Source organism: Otolemur garnettii, unplaced genomic scaffold (genome assembly GCF_000181295.1).
Source record: "Otolemur garnettii isolate 467f Iridium unplaced genomic scaffold, OtoGar3 scaffold00322, whole genome shotgun sequence".
Classification (NCBI taxonomy): Eukaryota; Metazoa; Chordata; class Mammalia; order Primates; family Galagidae; genus Otolemur; species Otolemur garnettii.
This window is the reverse complement of record NW_003852717.1, coordinates 60,882-68,570: the sequence shown is the minus strand read 5'-3', so window position 1 is coordinate 68,570 and position 7,689 is coordinate 60,882. Positions and strand designations below refer to the sequence as shown.

The 7,689-nt window shown below is 38.6% G+C and overlaps 1 pseudogene; it reads right to left on the bottom strand.

The window, feature by feature from the left end:
- Window positions 1–2,044: 2,044 nt before the first annotated feature.
- On the bottom strand, window positions 2,045–2,343 carry LOC100946382 (annotated as a pseudogene).
- Window positions 2,344–7,689: the final 5,346 nt, after the last annotated feature.

The window sequence follows — 7,689 nt, the reverse complement described above, 5'->3', positions numbered from 1 at the left end:
ATAAGGAAAATTGATATGGTCATCCTTATTTTCTGGGATATGAGTTAAGAAAGCTAGAAATTTTATGGCTTGGCACCCATAGCACAGTGGTTACGGTGCCAGCCACATACACTTAGGCTAGCGGCTTTGAACCCAGCCTGGGTCAGCTAAACAACAATGGCAACTGCAACAAAATATAGCTGAGCGTTGTGGCAGGCGCCTGTAGTCCCAGCTACTTGGGAGGCTGAGGCAAGAGAATCACTTGAGCCCAAGAGTTTGAGGTTTCTGTGAGCTGTGATGCGGCAGCACTCTACTGAGGGCAACATAGTGAGACTCTGACTAGAGAAAAAAAAAAGCTGGAAAATTTCTATCTACTATTAATTATTGGGAGGGGAGTAATGAGATCTCTGATCTGCCCATCGTTTCCAATTTACCTGTTTTCTTTGCAGTTCTCTCCATTTTTGATTTCATGTATTTTGAAGTTCTGCTCTCAGGGAAATAACTAGGATTTTTTTTAGCTGTTTTAATATGAATTACGTTTTTGTTCTTGGTTATACTTTAAAGTTTACTTGCTCTAATACTACTATAACTCTTCTAGCTTTTTATGACTAATATAAACATGGCACAACTTTTTTTCATCCTTTTACTTTTAACCTATTTTTGTTCTTATTGAATATATTTAAAGTGCATTTCTTTTTTGTTTTTAACACAATAAATTGCTTTTATTTTGGTATGCCTTCACATTTCTGGATTTAGTGGTCCTGAACAGAGGTGAAAAAACACAGCAATTTTCAGGGAAGGCAAGCCTGCCAATTTTGGAGATCAGCTGTGCACACCCAGTCCTTTCTGGATCCCCGTTGAGGATGGATCGTGAGAAACAGCAGGACCAAAACCACAGCAAGCATTGAATTCAAGGTTTTTTGTTCCAGTTGTCAAACTCCAGCCTGACCCTAATTGATTGCAAGGACGACCAAGGATAGCCCTGTTTAAAATGTCTTCGATTTTTGAAAGCAAAAGCAATTACAGGAAAAGAAAACAATTCAGAGGGATCGTCTGTGCTTTCAAGGGTTTTCATGTGGGCTTTCTCCATGTTTAACCACCAAGGACCCTGAGAGCTGGCAGATCTGAGTAACCCTGATGACTATTCTTTTCACCTTATCAAAACATGAGCTAAAAAAATCATCAGCTGATGATGACAGCAGAGGTGACAGGGCAGAGGATCCAATTCATTTCCCAGGCTGGGGGAGTGAATAAATGCATTTCCAAAACTAAATGAGGGAGGTCAGAGACTCTTTCCAATCTTACCTGATGGCTTCTGGCCAAAGCAAGAAAGTGTCATGGAAAGTGTTGGGTGCGACAGTGCAAAGATGGACTTGAGGAGGTGGGAGGAGAAAGCAACACCCCTTGATACGGGTGGGGGAAAGAAGATGAGAAAGCCCTGAATTCCTCACTACACCCCTATTTCAGAGGGGAGGGGTTACAATTTATGCTTAGGACAAGAGAGGGAGTGGAGGAGAATGGGAAGGGGATGATAGCTTGGAAGGGGGCATCATGTAAGACTTAAAGAAATCAAGGGTGCAAACAAAGCACCCCACACTCCCAGCAGTAGTCCCACAAGCTGTGACCTGAAACCTTCACATCTACTCTAACAAGCTAGAGGGCTGTTGGAGGGAGAGGAGGAGATAGGGGCAGGTGAAAGGAGAGAAGGCAGAGACCCCAGGCCATGTAATCGGCAGCAAGGTGATTGTGTGCTGAGTCTTTTCACTGTTGTGTTAGATGTGTCCACCAGCTATGATGGGAACCGATTTAGATACACTTTATTGATCTGAGAAGTTCAGCTATGTGGACAGTCGTTACACTAGACATGATGATTTGTTATGGCACAACTTATATATTTCAAATGGACAAAAATTAGTATTATTTACAGTATCTTAAGCCTTTGAACGGGAGCTTCCTTTCTAATACTTTCAGGGCTACAAGACGTATCTAGAAAATTTACTACTGTGGAAAATGAGGACTGCTTAAATTGAATAAGGTGGAGACGGGAAGGGCCGTGGTTTTGCTTTCACTGTCCTGCAGGTGGCTGAGGGAGTTTCATATTTTCTTTAGACATCATTAGGCATTAAAGCTCTTGATGCTTTGATGCTATATGAATTCTGCCATTTTGCTAGCACTGACATGGCTCTTGGGTCCACCACTCCATTAGCACTATTAACTCCATTCATGTTAATTTTTGTTACAATCTTACAAAGGGGGTGCTTCTGGGTATTTAGGTCCACATTCTATTTTAAGGCTGTATATTTGGTTTTCATAAATTGTATTTGGAGGCTCTATTATCATCCCTGTCCATCTTGTAAGTGTCATGTCTTCATCGTCTTCTAGACTCCAGCTAACCGATGAATTGATTAGTGGCTGGCCGTCAGTCCCTAGGTAGCTTCAGGATGGGGGTTGGTCACAGGAAAGACCAAGGGATAATTAGAGGGTTGAGTCTTTTGGCTCCACCTCTGATCTCTGGGGAGAGGAGGAAGGGTGAAGGTTATGTTGATTATCAAAGGCCAATGACTTAATCAATTACGCCTACTTAAAATGAAGCCCAAATGAGCTGAGTTGAGCTAAATAGCTGAGCACACAGAGGTTCCTGGAGCTGGCACACCCAGAGAGTCATGGAAGATTCCACTTTCTGCTCCTTATTTTATACCTCACCCTGCCCATCTCTGCATCAGTATCCTTTGTGATATCCTTTATTAATAGTCCATGGTGTCAGGTTTGAATCAGCCTAGTTGTGCTAACTTAGACTCAGCGCTGGAAGGTTTCATGATGACTCTGTGGCCAATAAAATGCTTTCAAATTCATCTTTTATTGTGAGGCTTTTGTGCACAATCATGCAGATAAATTCACACACACAAGCAGTAATAAGATAAAGGGGGAACAAACCATAGTGAGCGTTGAAGAGACCAGCACCCAGACAGGTGAACCTGGCAGGTCCAGAATTTCTTCAAAATGCTGATCAGGCTTGGGGGTGGGGCAAAAGGTCAGGGGGCGTGGCTGGGGGTGGGCGGCACTGTTCTCAGGCACAGCTTCCAGCAACCAGGCTACTGTTAGCCCAGAGGCCTGAGAATTCTCCTGGGCAGAGCTTCTGCAGGTGTGTTGGCCATGGCTGCTCTCTTTGCTGTCTTATGGACACTGTAGAAGTGTCAAAGGTCATTATCTCAGCTGCTTTTCGGCGTCAAGTTCTTGGTTCTTATGAGGTCTCCTGGGTCCCAGGTGCTTGGCCACAGCTGGCATTATCTCATCCCCACAGTCCATTATATGTACGTTTTTCATTTTGAGGGGTCAGCAGTTTCACTGTGGGCTGAGTCTCTTGTTAAGTGCATCCACGCTGAACATTTAGAATCATAAAACACTATATAACACAAGCCAGTAAACAAAAATAAGTATTTCTTGGAGTTCTATCAGCTGCTATAGCAAATTAATTAAACTCAAGAAGGGGGTTGTACTAACCTTACTTTATCAAGCAAGTTGGGGCTTGTGGTTGACATTTCACATGGGGGGCAGTCTTTTGGAACTGAACCCTCAATCAGTGTGATCTGTTGCTATCTTCAGGTAGATAGTGCTAGAATTGAGTTGAATACGACAGCCAGCTGGGGCCTGCTAGAATTACTGAGTGACTACTCGGGGGGAGAGATCCCCCCATATTTTTTTAGGTGACCAGAGGTCACAGAAGTCTTCTGCATTGATTATTATGGTGTGAAAGCAGAGAAAAAGTTTGTTTTTCCTATTCAGCAGAACTCTTTTAAGTTGTATAATACATGGGTTAAATATTGGTAAAGCAAAGATTGGTAAAGCATGAAAAATCTCAATTTTCACCCAACTGGCTATAACTATAGCCCATAATTATAAACTAATCTCTCAGATTTAATGTGAGTCAAAAATAATACAGAAATAGGTTATCTGAGTAGAGTCTGAGATTTTTAACGAAATCGTGCAATCAATCTGAATAGTATTATATACTGCTTTAAGTGATTCTGAAATAGGTAATGCACTGTTAACAGAAAAGAGACCAAACCCTGTAAAATAATTTAAAGAGATTTGTTCTGAGACAAGTATGTGCAGCCACAGTCCAGAGAGGTAAGCTCAAGAGGTCTTGAGCAAGTGGACTCACCTTGGTTGGATGATAGTTTGATTTTTCACATTTTAGAGAGAAGGAAATTGCATGTAAAATCATAACTCAATATATAGTAGACATAGAATGGTTTGGCACAAAAAGGCAGGGCATCTGAAGTGACAATGTACAGGTTATAGGTGGGTTTAAAGATTCTTTGGTTTGCAATTGGTTAAAGAAATGAAGCTTTGTCTAAAGGCTTGGAATGTTTTAATTTAAGGTTTAAAAAAATGTCTGTTCAGACCTCAAGCAATCTATTTAGTAATTTGATGATCTGCACATGAGGTATAACCTTTGTCTTACTTGCATGGTTTTAGGTCCTGTTAATGGTTTAGTGTCTTATTGTTATAAAGAGTAACTCTGGACAGAGGGTGCCTAACTAGCTGTGTCTGACCTTCCTTCTCCTCTAGGCTAGTAGCTCAGCTTTAAGGTGTTTTAGGAGTTTCCTTGGCCAAGAGTGGGTAGGTTACAAAAGTTTACAAAGAGTTAGCCAACACATAGAGAAGATTTTGTAAATATTTTGTAAAATTTTATAATGAGTATTTTGTAAACAAGGGTACATTTAGCTATAATTTCTATGTATGACTTATGGGTGACTTTTGAGACACCTGTATATTCACAATTTTCCCCTTTGTCCAAGATCTGCCAGGAGCAGCATTGAAAGCAGAACTTTTCCTTTGTCCCATCTTTGTCAGGGAGTGTGGCTCCCTAGCCTAGGTCCATAGGTCCTTAGCAGGATCCCTGTGACCAAGGAACTTGGAGCCAAAAGGCTTATAGCTAATAAAACATTCTAGGCTAGATGGCAGTGGGGGTGGATAGGTACTTTTAACCTTTGGGGGGACATAAGAGCAATACTCAAAAGTTGACAGCAAGGTTATGATGTTACCTTACCTATAAGCTTTGAGCTGTTATCATCTTGGGTTTAATTATAGAAATTTGTTATACAAAACAAAAGTATTGTTAAACATCCAAGCTAAGGAATTTAGAGACTTTTGTTCTACAGTAATATTTTAAGTCTATGGGAAGCAGGAAATGTTTATCACTGGGAGGGATGCTTGACCACATAGCCTCCAAAGTCAAGATCTCTTATTTTGCCTCGTATTTAGTCATCTATGTGTCTGTCTTCGATGTAGAGGGTCTGAACTAATTTTGTTCCTTTTAATTGGGCCCTTACGAATTCACAGGCCCCTGTCTTATGTTATAGTCTCTGGGCCTAGAGGGAGGATGTTTGTACTTTAAGTAGAAGGGAGTCAGCAATGGAGAATAGATTGGGGCTAGTGGGATTAAGTAATTTGCAAATTCTGGAGATATTAGGTAGTTTCCTATTTAATATTTATCTTGACTCTGGAAAACAAAGCATAAAGAATCAGTAATATCTAAAAAAAAGTTTATAAATATTTTAGCTCTCTTGATGACTTTTTAAAAAGAAGCGAATCTTATACTGTAGCTGATTATAAACTGTTTGAGAAATCTCTAAATAAAATAATAATTGTGAATAATTAGAGTCTTAGAATAGGTGTGGCACCCATAGCTTAGTGCTTAGGGTGCCAGCCACATACATCAGGGCTGGTGGGTTCAGTCCCAGCATGGGCCTGCCAAACAATAATGACAACTACAACAACAACAACAGCAACAAAATAGTTGAGTGTTGTGGCAGGCACCTGTAGTACCAGCTACTTGGGAGGCTGAGACCAGAGAATCACTTGAGCTCAAGAGTTTGAGGTTGCTGTGAGCTATGATGCTATAGCACTCTACCAAGGGTGACTCTGTCTCAAAAAAAAAAAAGAGTCTTAGAATACCAATGGTTAAAGATAGAGATTTGATTATTTCTTTTTTTTTGAGACAGATCCTCAAGCTGTCCCCCTGGGTAGAGTTCCATGACATCACAGCTCACAGCAACCTCCAACTCCTGGGCTCAAGCGAGTCTCCTGTCTCCACCTCCCAAGTAGCTGGGACTACAGGCCCCTGCCACAATGCCCAAGTATTTTTTGGTTGCAGCCATCATTGTTTGGTGGGCCCAGGCTGGATTCGAACCTGCCACCTTAGGTGTATGTGGCTGGCACCTTAGCTACTTGAGCCACAGGTGCTGAGCCAAGAGATTTGATTATTTCTGTGACACATCACAAAGTAGCATAATAATTATAATTATTATTGATAACATATTCTAAGGCAGATCAGGATTTTAGGAATCTCACATAATTCTGGCATAAATGTTTATAATATATTTATAAAAATATAAAGCAAGTTATATTGGAAGAAAACGTTGATTTTCTAAATCTTTAAGAAAAAGCAATCTAACATTAGCCCATAACAGTAGACTTAGAACCAAAGGGGGTAAAATAGTACAGGAGACAATGAAAAGTTGAAGATGAGTGTTATCGCCCCAGCCCTTTTAAAAGGAGAAGAAGCTGAAGGCAGCAAGATATAGAATAAGTTTAACTTTAAGTTATGAGTTTGACAAGTTTTTCTTTCCAAGAGATATGTTATAGAATTAATACATTTTTGTAATTTAAGAGAAAATTAATATTTTAAGAAACATTGTTTTAACCAAAATTTTCTTTCTTAATTATAGCTAAGTGGATCACATAAGAAACCATTTCATAAGGTTCTGTGTGCTTTATCTCGACTTGCACAACCATCTACAACATGTGTAAGCTTTTTGGTTTGTCTTAAATTTCTCTTTTCTTAGATAACTATGTTTTATTTAAGGAAAAAATTTAATGTCATACAATAAATTTGTATGATCCTTTGTCATACAATATCATTTTCCTTTCTGTTTAACTTTTTACACACAATATATATTTTTATATTCATAGATTTCTTTACATCTTTTTTTCCTACTTATGGATTCCTCTTTTTTTTTCTTAATCTCCTTTTTGGTAAAATGGGTAATCTCCTTTTCAGTAAAAATCTCCTTTTGGCAAAATGGAAGGGGAGTTTCAGAAAGATCTTGAGCTTTATTTAGGTAGTTCTTTAGGTAGTGTTTAAATGTGCCCTATTTGGAGGTTAAAATAATTCAAATTTTTCCACTGTTACATATCAGTGTTTTATAGGTCAGAAACATTTTATAATTTTTAGACATGTGCTTTCATATAATTTTTTGTCAATTGGAAATGGTCCAGATATTAAAAATATCTTTATTTAGTTAAACAAAACTTTAAGGTTTTAAATTGCATGAAAATTTTATCTTTAAGCATTTATCCCACTTATATGTACCTAATTCATGTATTTATCTTAGCATTTTACTTAGATACTAGTTATGAGTTTAAGTTACTTTTTAACTATTTTTACACTCTGTGAATTAGATATATAACACAGACAAGGAACTAAAATGCAGCTTTAATTACTACTTTTAAACTAAAAAAATCCTACCAAGTAAACAAATGTCAGTATTCTAAGATTTGCTGTTTTGAATAATGTATCATCTTTTCTAACTATTTTAAGTATGCAAGTTTTAGAGCATATCTTGTTTTAAAATGTTAACCAGTTAGATCCTTCTAAAACACCTATACCCCTAAACATAATTTATTGACATTATATGGATTAAA